A 14,235-nucleotide genomic window follows, 5' to 3' on the forward strand; every position below is an offset into this window, starting at 1 on the left:
CGGTTGCCGGAGGCAGAGACTAGAGAGGAGAGAAAAAAAAAGCGCCTCATTCCTTCTTCCACCGCCATACTGTATTTTATAGTAACTCTCATTTTTATTCCTCCCTTTTACTCCCGCTCGGTGAGTACCTTTCCGCTGACATTCTTGTCCTCCTTTTTTTGTCCTGTTTTTTTTTTTCTTCCTTTTGTTTTTTTTTTTTGTTTTCTTTTTTTTTTTCTTCTTTTTTTTTCTTCCTCTTTGATTATTGTTTAAATGGATTTGATCTTTTGCTGATGACAAGTTTTTTTCCTAGCATGCGATGGTTACTAAACTGTGAGCAAAAGGTGCTGCTGGGGCCGGGAGTCACTGGGAATGAAAAATGATAATATTAATAACACAGACTTGCCAGTCCAGCAACAACTGATATACATTTAGTAGCTATATATATCTATATATGCAACTGGTTTTGTTGTGGCACGGAAAAGCGATGTGAAATATGATGCTTATTTTTTAAAGATAAGAGAAAAGGCATGTTTCTAACTCTTTTTGCAGAGGATTTTTTCTGGTGTTGTTTTATTTTTATTTTTGGGTGTTTTTTTTAAGGGCTTTTTTTTCCATAAAGAGATGGGAATTGCAAATGCATTTTACAGCAGTGTTTACACAGAGTTTATAATCTTGCAATACTGGTGGAAGCCACAGAGCAAGATGTTAATTTTATTTTTTTTGTTACTGTTTCTTTTTTTTTCTTTTTTTTTTTTTAACAGTGCTACCAGCAGGGTTTTTTGTTTTTCCTCTTCTTCAGTTTTTGATGCCTGTTTATAATGTGAAACTTTTCTTGCAGCATGTTGCAGTTATCGTTTTTAAATACTTTTTTTTCCTCCCTAAAGATAACAAAGCAAAACAGAAAGCCAAAGAGATGATCCTTACTTTTGCACATTTTGCACCTTCACTTTTTATTCTTTTGCCAGCAATGTTTTATGATGGTTATTGTTGTCATGATGATGATGATGATAGATATATACATATATACAAATAAATACATTTTCAAATGATGGCAGTGGAAGGTTTTCCTGGAGAATGAAGTGCGGTTTGGTTTCCTTGTCAACGGAAGATGAAGTGAACAACTGAACATCTCCCCAGTGCAGGTACTTCATCTCCTTGTAGGCGTTTCCACACTGTGTAAATTACATTGTGAGATTTTTTTTTTTTTTAAGAAATCTCCTTCCACCCCTTTCTAAAGGTGTCTGTGCAATACACGAGGACTGGACTAAATATCTCTGCCTTCTGATTGCTTGGATGTGTGCAAAATGTTGCACTAATTTGAGCCTAGGTCGGTTAAAGCTGAAGAGAGGTGTTTTATGTGCTGTGCTGTATGGAGGGGAAGGCAGATGGGGAAAAAAAAAATCCAGACACCCCTCCTCTCCTCCTTGCGTTTAACAAAACCCAAACAAACAAAACGATCAAAAGTAAAGCCCAAACCAAAACTGGATGGAACCTTGAGATCCTCATTACGAGTACAGATGCTCACAGGACTTTAGACAAAAACAATAGCTCCAGCCCTGTATTCTGGTGACTCGTGTGTTTGTGTGTGTCTGTTTAAATTTATCCATTAGGAAATAGCTGTGAAACAGCAGAGTTTGCTCCCTCAGAGAGCTGGCTCACAGCCACATGAGGCATATTTTGTAGTCCTAAGGGCAGAAAACCCTTATATCCAACTTCTGCTCCTCATATTAAAAAGGCGTAAACAAGGCAGCAGGTTGCCTCTTATGACTCTAATTCATTGGGATGGAGATTAATCAGAAGCTGATATTTGCTTGAAGGTGTTTCGTTTTGTTTTGGTTATTAATAGTGCCACTGGTTGACAGGGAATAGGAAACGGTTACTTTCTGTGATGGTTACTGAGAGTTCAGGATTGGAGGAGAAACTGTTACTTTTCAATGAAAGCACTTAAATGCTTAACAGAGGCTGCCCCTGATGTACAGACAGGATATTGGTTCTGTAAAATACAATTTGGAAAGATTTTTCCAGATGACAGGATGGTTTGGTTTTGGGTTTGATTTTTTGTTGTTGTTGTGTTGTTTTTTTTTTTCCTCCGGAAAGAAATATGGTGCAATATTATGCTAAAGTTCAAGTGCTAAATGTTCTGTGGTGTTCTCTGTTGTTTACTTTATTGTGATGGGATTGCTTACTGTATTTTATATAAAGAGCATTTATGGATCTATAGCTGACTATAAAGATATGCCGTGTATTCAGATGTGGAAACTAAAGTAAGTTACAGGGGGTATATTTCTTTTGTCACTGTCATGTAAGCAAATATAATTCGTAGAATTACAAATGCATTTGGAAATTTGAGGCTTCTAATGCTTATGTTTAAATTTTTGCAATGTAACAGCTTTCTTTAAAGTAGAAAGTATAAGAAGTGTATAAATAATGTAATTAGTCACTTTGAATAATAAATAAATTCATTTATCTTTGTGGAAACATAACTATTATGTATTTACACTGGGTTTTTCCAGTTTAACTGTAATAAAAATATTTCGCACATATTTATGCATGGCTTCTGCTCTGACATGTTAAAATACTTTTGGCAGCATAACAAGGTCAATAATTCATGTGTCTAAAAACCAGTCAAGATATTTGCATGATAGATTATGATGACTTTTCTAAAATAGTTACGATGTGTTCGGTCATTACTCCACATTTTAAGAAGACTCAGCTTGCTTATTTTTTCATTATTTAATTTGAAAGCAAGCCATTAAAAACAAGAGAGATTGAAACTTTGTTCTCCACCCCTCTATTTATTTACATCCCTCCTTATATTTAAATGAAGGTTTTTCTTTTAATCATGTGCAACTCCCAGTGAGCAAAATATCTTGATACTGCTAAAGCACTGAAATAAAGTAACTAGGTTAGCAGTTTCCAGAATGATCCTTTTGTCCTTTGTTTTAATATTGCAAGTGTGTTGTGTGAGTAATTTTGTACAGATAGTTGCTGACTGAAGAGCTAATCCTGCTCACCTAGCCTCATCTTGAAGTCTGAGAAAGTGCATTCCTAAAACTTTATATTTAGCACCCATATTTCATCTGCAAAGCACCTGTTGTCTGAGTAGTATGGTAATTAATATACATACATTTCATTTGCAGCAGTCTGAAGTTGTAGGAGTTCATATATATCAAACAGCCTTGGGACTTTAAAATAGGAATAAAGGAGCCAATTTTGAAAGAGGATCCTTCTACCTCTGTGCAGTATGTGGGCACAGCAGGATTTGGGTTGGTGGAATTGGTTCTGGCTTGGTGCTTCTGTAGTTAAGCTATGACTAATGTTGAAAGCATGCTTTAGAAAGCCATAGTTAGTGTCAAAGACAATTGTCCTTTTGTGCTTTTGAGATGAATAAAAATTTTGCCTACAAATTGCAGCTTTGTCTCTCAAGTGATGATATCATTATATCCTTATATAGTATGAGATATAATCATACTGCCCTAGCTCCTGAAAGTGATGAGTGTCCAGACTGAAATGACATCTTCTGTTTTTCTGTATATCTGTTTTGGTATTCAGGGCAGCATAGGAATTTAACATACCTTTATAAAAGGTTGTAAACCGAAATCTTTGGAAAGCAATTTTTCTTTTCTTCCTCCATAACTAACTGTTATTATCAATATTTACTTGCAAATGAAAAAGAGCAGGTGAACAGATGTGAAAAACTGTCTAGTGTTCAGTGTGCTGACTCATGAATACATGGTTTTTAGCTGCTCTAGTGGCCTGAATTGGTAAAAGAAGAGTATCTTCTTACATTTTTCAACATGGGAGATAGAATTAAAGTGGCCTGTGGAGTCATGAAGTCTGTTTGCTGTGATACTAGGCTGGTCTTATTTTGTTCAGATTCAAAAAGCTCTGGTTTCAGTTTAGCTGGGGTATCTTTCTCACTGCACCTCTTGAAGGCAGTGCAGAGCCTCACTTTCCATGGTTTTAGAAACACAATTTCTGTCCTAAATTTATTTTCAGACAGCTTATTCTTCTTTATTTTTTGTGCCACTGCTGACCTTAAACAGTAAGGCTCCTTATCCATGTCTCTTTTCTTCAGAGTATAGTAGATTTTTAGAGAGTAATTGCAGCTCCTTTTCCCTTGTGATATCTGGGCTTAACTGGGAGAGGTTCCCAACAGTGTGGCTGGCACTGGGAGGGGATGTTGAGACTGGCTCTGACCAAAATCATGCTGCAGCAGAAACAGGGAAGCTGCATTCGAATCTTCTTCTGCCCAAAGTGGTCTGTTCTGCTTTCAGCTGAAAATATGGCAGTTTGGTTTCTGGCTCTCACATCAGCCCAAACACTTCCACCTGAAGCCACACACACAGACATGCCTTCTTCTGGTGAAATGGGGTTTGTGCCATGTGGACCTTCCCTTCACTCTGCCTAACCAACCTGAATTTCTTTGGGTATAGTGCAACAGGAAGGAACTCTTGGGAATTTCTTCTGCAACACTGATTTTTAAACTCTCAAGAGTTTTCAACATATTGTCTTAGTATTTTGTATTCATATCAGTGAAGGGAAAGTGAACAGGTGTGAGAAAATGCTGCATCATGGACTATCTTCTATCAGGAATAAACATGAAAGATGTCTATAGCATTCTTTAAAATTTTTACCTTATTAGAGTCTTTGCAGGTTGCTTATATCTTAGCTCTAGTCTTCTAAAGCATTGTTCTATTACCAGTTTCTCTTTTATAGTGTAATTTTTCCTGTTTTCTTCCTTCCCTGCATTTTGGGTTTTAAAAGATAAAAAGATAAAAAAGCTTAATAGTGTAGGATTATAAAGACTGTTAGGTCTGCCCTCAGATGAATATTTTAACTTCCCTTGGTCTTAGAGGATGTGGTGCTCTGTCAAATTCTGAAGCCAAATTCTGTATGTTTTAAGTGCTTACAGAATAGCTGAATAGAAAGCTAAAGTTGAGTATTTCCTGATAAAAAATTATGTAATCTGTGACACTGTCTACATAGTTATCCAGTTTGTAGCTCCCTTAAACTGAGATACAGACTAACAGAAGAAAACAAAGTGCTGCTTTTAAGTGATATGAAGATTGAAATGCAACATTTTGACCTTTGTTAAGGTACCAATCTTATTTTATGATCTTTAAGCAATTACAGGAGTAAAATGTCTTGAAGATTATTGTTTTGCATATACACACATTAGAATAATTTGTACCTTTTTTTGCACTGTTTTTTTTCTATTTCAAAATGACACTCTACCCTCTATAATGTACTTAATCGTTCAAAAGCATTTATACTTCAGCTTTGGAAGTATTTTCTGAGAAAGTTTATTTTCGTACAATGGAGTATGTTTTTTTAATCTCAGTGAATCATCTGCCAACAATTTAAAAAAATAATCAAGTAGACCTTCAAATTACTAAGTAAATCTCAGGTTGCTTAGTGTGAATAAAATTAATATGTTTTTATCACTGTGGTATTCTGGAACAAAAATATAGATATGTAGATGAATAGACAGAATCATTTTTAAAGATGTTTTTAGTGTGATAGAGAATTAACAAAAATGTTACATTAATTATCCTTCAGGGCCTAACCAACACTTCTGTTTAATAACTAACAGTTTAACTTTCTCAGTATTAGATTTATACAAACCCGTATTATCTGCTGCCACTTGACAAAAGCTATAGAGTTAATAAATTGCCTCTCTGGTACATCGCTGTGTGTCTCCTGGCTCCTTGTGTCCTGTTGGGGCTCAACCATTCTGCAGTTGCATTTCATTTTCAGGAACAGAGGGTTTTGTTGTTGTTTTTTTTTTCTCTCATGTAGTTCCCTCATGGTTATGGTAGTAAGCATAATAATTTCTACTCTGACTTGACTGGTAGAGGTTTGAAAAAGCAGAGGTGAATTTCTGATGAGTGATGACCAGCAGTGGGTATGAATGTGGTATCAGCGACACTCCCCAGGTTCTTTATTTTTTCTTTGCACATTCACAAGTCTTTCTCCTAAAATACCCAAAGGTCTGATTGAACTTGGTTTACATCAGTGGTCCTTCCCAGATGGCCTCGTCCTGAAGTCAGTGATTGCCTCTACTGATGTGCAGTCTGAGCAACCAAGTCAACATGGAGCTCTGGAAACAGCTGATGCCTCCTATGGTTAATTTTATGATCCTCTGAGAATAACTTGCAGTCCCTTGGACAGGCAATAGCTTATTAAAGGCAGTATAGGACATTATTATTATTATTATTTAAAGAGCAAGAGACCATAAAGGGTACAATGATAACTCTTGGACCTTGGTGATTATTGAATGACCTGGTGAAACTCAGGTCCCCATCTTCCCACTGTGCCCCATATCAACAGACTTTATTTCAGCCATTGGTTACCTTCTTCAAGATCATCCCTTGAGTCAGTCATGTGCTTTGTGTTGCTCAGGGTCAACAAAAAGGGGATATCTGGCACAAATCAAGTATTAATGAGATTCTTCATCTGACTGAAACAAGGCTAAGTATGTTCTTTAGAAAAGCATCACTTTAGCACAGTTCATTCATTAAAAAGGTGTCTCTGTTTCTGCTCAGAGTTGTGCGTAGAAGCTGAACAGTACCTATTGTCAAAGAGATATGACACATCTTGTTAAAATAGGGTAACTTTACGATTTGTAGGAGGCACTGCACATGTATACCTTGCATTGCAGTATTTTTAGACTGACTGAAGAATTGGAGTTTCTGTCTCAATTCTATTTGCATGGTGTTGACAATGCTAGCTTTTCTTTCTGTTTTGTTGTGTTATAATGGAGTGCAAAAGCACTAAAATGTTTGCATTATCCTAGACATGTTCTTTATTAGAACAATACAAATGAAAGTAACAAAGATACCCTTGTGAATTTTTGCACACCAGGCCTGCTCTCAAGGTTTACTGCATGCTAGCAGCTCTTCTTGTGGGTACAGGGAGTTACAGTAATAACTCACTGATTCTTACAGTGAAACACTGTTCTTTTAGTAACTGCAACAACATACTTCTGAGCTTGATCTGTAATGAAGAGTTACTGTTTATAAAAGAAAAGTCATTCTGCCTAGTTAAAATATTTTATCAAAAGATCCCTCACACAATAAATACTAGAATAGAAGTAATATAAGATTTAAAAATGTGCTGTGAAAACTGGCATGCAGTTTCTATGAAACAGCCCCCCTGAAGGTATCATTAAAACAAAACTTCATCTTTGGGTACCTTTAAAAGGAATTATCTCTACTGTTTTCTAAGTAAGACACACACACACAATCAGTGCTACCCAGTTCTCGTTTAGAATTTGCTACTGATTTCACAGGATAAAACCCTACACTTGAGGTATTGCAGGGTAGGTCAGTTTTCTAATGTGCTCTCTACTGCATAAATTCACATCCACTCTGTTTTCTTTTTCCCAAACTGCAGAAGAAGGATGTAAGTAAGTTTTCCTCCTGCTTATACAGCTTCCAGTTAACTGGGAGTTCTGTAAATGATACAGTTAGAAGATTGGCTCTGGAGAGGTTACCATCTTCTACTTGGGCATTTGTAAGTTGTAACCAATTAATGTACATTATGAATAATGAAAAGAGAAACTGCATTTATGCCACTTTTGCTTTACGGGGGTAGTTTATCAGGACACTGATGCTTATTTTATTATTTTATGAGAAAAGCATACAGGGTTACCATTCATCAGCAGGTGCCCTGCTCCAGTAGGTGATGTAGAAATAGAAAGGCGCAGAATTAGGCCCTGGTGCTATTAAAATCAGTGATACATATGCTGGTCAGAATTTCATGTCAAAACATTTTTTTTTCTGTAGATTTTTGATAAAGTGGTTCACATAAAAGGCTCCATTCATCTCACTTAACCTTGCTGTTTAAAAAATAGGTTTTTAGAACTAAGCTAGTCATCATTTTAGCCATCTAAAAGTTAGTCATTGAAGTCTAACACAGTTGCTCAAGGCTTCGTAGTCAATGGAGATAAATATTCTCTTCCACCAGAGAACTACAGATTACATCCCAACAGAGGCATCTATGGACAGCTGAGATGAACAACCTTCCTAAAACTCCTCTCTCTTTTCATTGATGAGAGAGAACCTAGAGGGCCCATTTAAAATAGCTTCCTAACTTCTTTTATGGGTGAAGTTAAAGGAGATGAATTGCATGCTCCCCAACCCTCCACTTCTTGAAATCCTAATTTCACAATTAAATACTTGGTTGAAAAATTGTTTTTTGGCCACTAGAATCTTCATGGCTTTAAGTTTTTACTTCAATTTATTTTCAACTTCTCCAGCAATTCTTTTCACAGAAGTGCAAATGTGTTTCTAAATATTTTGAATCCATTCTGGGCTATGACAAAATTCCCAGGGATGTTTGATGGGGCCAAGATTTCACAGCTTCTTTCTACTGCTTCACCCAGGTTTCTCTCCTTTTATAATGTGATCCAACAAAAATCGATTCTTCAATGAGTTCTCCTCACAGAGTCCTTTCCTAAAAAGGGACTTTAGCTATTGGGTACAATCATGGACCTAATTTTAAAACCTTTGAAAAGTATTGAAACATAAGGGTTATGTGGGTGGCAATGGAATCAGCTAATTGTACTGTATATATGAATTAATGTAGTATATATATATATATGTAGTTGCAGTTAAAAAACCATTAGTAGATCAACAGCAGAAGACCTGAATTTGAAAGTTCTGGATGTCTCTGAAGTTGGATTTTAAAACTAAAATAGGCTTTTTAGTTTGTGAGCTGAGGTCACCCAGGCAATGTAGGGGAAATATTGAGCTATTGATAGCATGCTGCTAATATCCTCATGTAAGTGCTTGTTTTTAAATACTCCAGTAAAACCTGTACTTTTGAATACCAGATAGATTTTAGTTTTCCCTGTCTCAGGTAATCTTTTAGAGAAGGTTGGAATTTTATAATTCTGTTAATGTCTGTAAAATCAGCTCTTCAATAAAGTTTACTTCAGTGCCTTGCTTTAGATCTTTCCCAAGTCATTGTGTGTAGCAGGATGCCAAGCAACGGTTGACTTGTGACACCACACAATATGTTGTGATATCAGTGAACAATATGTGTTCCTCTTTTTCCATAAATTATGAATTCTGCTATTTCATTCAATAGATGTTTGGGCTTTCTGTAAGATTTTCTACAAATACTGAATGATATGAAAGTAGTGTACATGTTTCTACCGTGGATTTTGTCTTATTCTTGGCCCAGCACTACCTAGGTGCCTGTGCAGACATCATTAAACTGCTCACGTAGGCCATGTTTTTCACTAACAGCATAGTATGAAACCAAACAAAGCTGAATCCAAATTAGAAATGAGCCATTTGGTATTATAGGAGTAAGCACAAAACTCAGCGTAGTGAGAGTTAATTGCCCAAATACCACAGTATTACTACCATGATAAAGTAAGCTGCAAATGTAAGCTCTAACAGCTGTAATATAATGGTTTGTACAGAGTCAGAAATCTTACAGACTTGTCAGAATTGAAAAGGGAAGTTAAAAAGTTGGAGTTCTCAGCACTTTGAAATAACTGCTTCAAATAAGCGCAGTAATATTCTCTGGGGACTATAAACTGTTAGCTGCAGCTGCCGTGTCACGTTACACACTTCACCACCTCTTTGTTCTTCACATTCTATTTATATTTTGAACTTAGGTTTTTGTACTGTCCCTCAAAAATGCATTGTCTGAGCAGTGTACACATAAAGCAGATTTACAAGGATAAAACCCTTTGCTGACTTCATGAAGTTTTCGTCTCTTTTCCCTCTTTCATTTGTGCACCATAACATTTCCTTTTTCTCTCCTGTGTCTCCACTCAGAGGTAGGAGCACAGTGTTGTTATGGGAATTTAAAGGTCTCATGACCGTAGATTGTCAGAACACAGATGGGCCCAACTGAATTTCTCAGTGAGAGTAGGGCATGTAAGCCAGACACAAATTCAGTGTCTCTGGTCTCTCTCTGCCCGCTGCTCTGGGTGAGTAGGTAGTCTAGGGATTTGACTGAGGATTACACATTTGGGGACAGGCTTGTGGAAGGCAAGATTACAAGAAAAATAATTACAGTTCAGTTTAAGGAAATAAACTATTTTAGGGATGCCACATTTATTTATTTTTAAGTTGGTGTACAAGTTAATGTCATATATAGTGTGACATTTCATCTCAGAAATTTTAAAATGGGTTGAGAAATTCATGATACTTGGTCACAAATATTAATGAATGTTGTAAATATCTGTCATAATCAGAATAGGACTGACTACACTCTCAGACCTTTTAAGATCAAAGTTAACCCAGCTATAGAGACCTGCGTCACACTGATCTGCATTGACAGAGGAAAGTATATTTTAAAATGTTGCATGTGTTCATTTGAATTTCTGGATCCTTTTTATCTTTTATTTGTAATTTTTTTTTTTATTTCAGACTTGTTGGACCTTCCCTCCTGCTCTGGACCTTTTCCCTGGCGTCGGCACAGCTCAGAAGGATGAATGAAAAGGAAGCAATAGGAGAGGGATGGAAGAGGGGAGAGGAGTAGAAAGAGGAGGAGGGGCAGAAATAAAAATGGAGAAACAATCCCCAGCAATTCAGCTAAGGCTCCAGACAATGGGGATGTTTTCAATCCCCACTCTTCCCTACCTTCCCCTCTAGCTCAGGCAGCTCTCCCTCTCTACTTTAGCTTTCATCACCACTACAGAGATTTCATGAATTTCAATTTTTTTTTAAATTAAAGAATGAAGCCGCAACAAATAAAGTGTTGCAAACAACAAAATATACCCATCTTCTCACAAAATATAACATGACATAATTCATGTAAATGGTTCTTGAAGTAGGATTATTTTTCTCCTAGTAGTCTTACATCTTTAACTATGAAAGTATGAAATGGTTTCATAGTTTATGAGGGAGACAAATCTTAGGTTTCTTCTTTCTTTTATACCCAACTTGCACCCTTTAAATCAGTTTGCACATGTCTCTGTGTTTCAGTTTTATTCATCTGGAGCCAAAAGCAGACTTTCTACTGGTCTTTATTTACTTATTTTCTACTGCCCCTTCCTTCAAAACTTTACTTCCAGCAGTCCTCCTTCCTCCTTATCCTCTTAGAGAGAGTATAAATTAAAAACTATTCCTATTCTTTAATTTAGTTTGAATTTTGAAATGTATTATTCAGCTTTGTAGTGCAAATACTCCCACCAGAGTAAAGAATGCAGTCTGATATTTTGTTGTGCAGTGTGACTCAGAGAAAGAAGACTCAGGGACCTCATGACTCAGTGCTGGTCTGGCTCTTGGCTTGGTCCTAGTGTTTGTGTCTTTCTTCGCAGCTGGAAGGAAGGCCGCTGTGAAGGTGGAGGACTAAAAGGACACTTCAGCTAAACCTCTTTTCAGTCCTTATGGGTACTTGCTTCCTCTTAGCTGTTCCCACCAGGAATCCCTTACACCTGACAAGGTGGCTTTGGGAGTGTTAATAGAAAGAGTAGATCAAGTAACTGGTCTTCCTAAGAAAGTATTTCCTAAATGTAGAGCTTAAATTGGTCCTCTGGCTCCCCTGTACCGATCTGCCTGATAGAAAAAAGCCAAAGGTTAGCTACTGAGTCGGTACAAAACAAGACTCAGTTGTAAATTTGAAGACTTAATTCTTGAAATAGAAAATCCCAAGAATTCCCAATTGCTTTTTAAATACTATAATCAATTATAGAAATTGAGTGAAGAAAGGTGTTAGATTTCAAAATATTTTGGATGGAATAGTATTTATTACAGATGCTGGTGGAACAGGTCCAGAGCAGAACAACTGGGTCCAAAAGGCTGAAATAAATTTTATATCCTAAAAAGACTTTTAGAAAAAATTCTAAATACTATAGGTCAAATGCAAACGTGCTATTAATAAGTGAATAAATAAAAATTACGTAAACCTGCAAGAAAACTGTTACTTCTTTCAGGGATTTTATGTTTAAGGATATGTTAAATTTTATTAACATTTAGGAGAACTTCATTTTACATTTTCTTAAAAGATGCACTACAAATTGATGCAGCTGACTATTGCCTCATTACGTGACAGGAATCTTTAAATCTTGTTGCTCTTGAAGTCTGCCTGATGTATTGCTTTTACGTGTTTAGAATTTGATTATTTGTGCTCAATTTACTTGAGCCATACCCTTGAATAGCAGTTTTCTGATGTCAGCAGGGTACTCAGAGCCTCTGAACTTGGTACTTCAGGTCTCTGGGCAGGCTCTATGACAAGTGGGGGCCCTTTGGAACAACTTGGTGAGATACCCAGATCCCCCAGAGGACTGCACTGAGAGCTGTGACTGTCCCACAGGACAAACAGGAGTTCCTGCATGCCCCGGGACATGCTTGGCAGAGACCACGTCCATCTCCCTGCTAGAACCAGGGAACTGCTTTCGGCACATTTGTTTCCTGGGATTTTTTAAAGTGAGAAGGTTTGTAGAAAACTTTCCTGGGCCTTCACAAAGTTTATAGTGTGAGGTGCAGCCTAATTTTTAAAGGCAGTTATCACTGGTGCAGGCAGTCTGCATACCTCTTGGAGGTTCAGGTCATGGTTTTTAGCGTTGTTATTTGAGGCCAGTTAAGGGAAGCCTTCCTTAACTTTAGGTAACTTCACTGACTGTACAAGAGAAGACATGCAATTTGACACTTGTCCTCAACTGCTGTTGAAATGTGATATAACATATCCCATGCTTCAGAATTTAGAGCCATTTGCAAAAGGGAAAAATCTGACTTTCTAGCTCCTTTGAGTAGACATTTTGAAAACACTGGTGTTGGTGAGCTCAGTAAGACTGCCCACAAAAAGCAAGATAAAGGAGCTGTGCAAACAAATCTGAAGCAAATATTTTGCAGAACACAGGTGAAGTGATATCTTTCTCACTGACTCAAATCTTTTGCCTGTTCTCAGTCCTACCATTCTATCATCTCTGCCACAAATATTAGATATTTTAACTTTGTAGTTTGCTTTGGAACACTTATCTTCACAGTGCAACAAAATAATTTCATATTGCAATTACCATTTAACTTTGAAATGTAACTACTGTATAATCCATAATCATCAATTTCTTTTATGACCAGCTCTTTACTGTTATATTTTACAGCCTTTGAGTGCATCAATAAAGTATCTTTATAGAAGTAGAGTAATAGAGTTGGCGCCTTTGATTCTTGGAACTTCATAATGAAAACTTCAAAAGCTTGGATCCTTTCCTGAAAGGATAGTGCTACTTACATATGTTTATAAACTATCTCTTCAAATTAAATACTTCATGACCTCTGGAAAGTAATATAAAATGTATCTCATGGTATTGGTTGCTTCATGTAACACGTATGTTTTGAAATAAACTTCTTTAGTCTCCTGACATTAGACTTCACCCCTGAAATTCAAAGAAAGATTTCCAAGTTGTGATACTTGCCTCTCAACTGCTGCTCACACAGAGCAACAAGAAGTTCTCTCAACTTTTGAAAGCTGAGAAAATTGTGAAAATTTTTAAAGTCAAGAGAATTTTGGCAATCTAGTAAATACAGAGTTAAAGGCCTGAGTTCAGTACCTTTGTGAAAGTTTTATTGTGTGTGGAATGTAGATTACTGTATATGATGGCTTAGACAGTCATCTGTATATCTATAGTAAATAGTATATATGTTGGTGTACTAGTTTGAACACAAACCAGTGAGAGACTCCAAGTGAGAACTACAATTTAATAGGAAAATTAAAATAAATGCAATAGTACAGAAACACTGACAGAGTCAGAGTACAACCTGACACCCTGTCGGTCAGGGTGGCGGTAGCAGTCCGATTAAATGGTGGCTGCAGTCCTGTTGAGGTGATAGATGTGGTTCTGTTGAAGTGCTGATCCTGTAGAAGGGTCTGGTCTTCACCTGAAGGTCCAGTGGTGGTTGTGTAGCTCTTGTCCTCTGGGAAACCTGTAGGTAAGGGCTGAGTGTGGTGTTCCAAACCTCAGACCATATCCAGGTAGGAATGCTTGGTTCCTCCCCCTGGGTGGAGCATCTCACAATGGGATGATGTAATTTTATGAGTCATGCAGTGGGGCTGCATAGCCCATTAACAGAAGATATCCCTCTGGAGGGAGTTATCAGGGATGTGTCATGGAAGAGATAAAGAACACTGTCCCACCTGGTTTTAACAGCTTATGAAGATGGTGATAGAATACATACTTTTGGTTACATCTTACATTGTAACCTAAAACAGTTGGCAATCTCTATTTGTCCTAGAAAACTGAACTGTGGTGAAAACAAGGCTGAATGATGCCATCATCATCAAGAGGGT

At 36.9% G+C, this 14,235-nt stretch overlaps 1 protein-coding gene across 2 annotated transcripts in view; it reads left to right on the forward strand.

Moving 5' to 3' along the window:
* Positions 1 to 6: 6 nt before the first annotated feature.
* RALYL (RALY RNA binding protein-like) overlaps positions 7 to 14,235 on the forward strand; it is a 387,338-nt gene continuing 373,109 nt past the window's right edge. Inside the window, exons 1-2 of one of the 2 annotated variants that reach the window (XM_017731047.1) lie at positions 7 to 120; positions 1,038 to 1,124. The gene's annotated coding sequence lies outside the window, so the exon portion shown is untranslated. The remainder of the gene's footprint in view (positions 121 to 1,037; positions 1,125 to 14,235) is intronic. The other variant, XM_017731048.1, reaches the window with a different exon arrangement.

The sequence above is a fragment of the Corvus brachyrhynchos genome, unplaced genomic scaffold (genome assembly GCF_000691975.1).
Source record: "Corvus brachyrhynchos isolate BGI_N302 unplaced genomic scaffold, ASM69197v1 scaffold293, whole genome shotgun sequence".
Lineage (NCBI taxonomy): Eukaryota > Metazoa > Chordata > Aves > Passeriformes > Corvidae > Corvus > Corvus brachyrhynchos.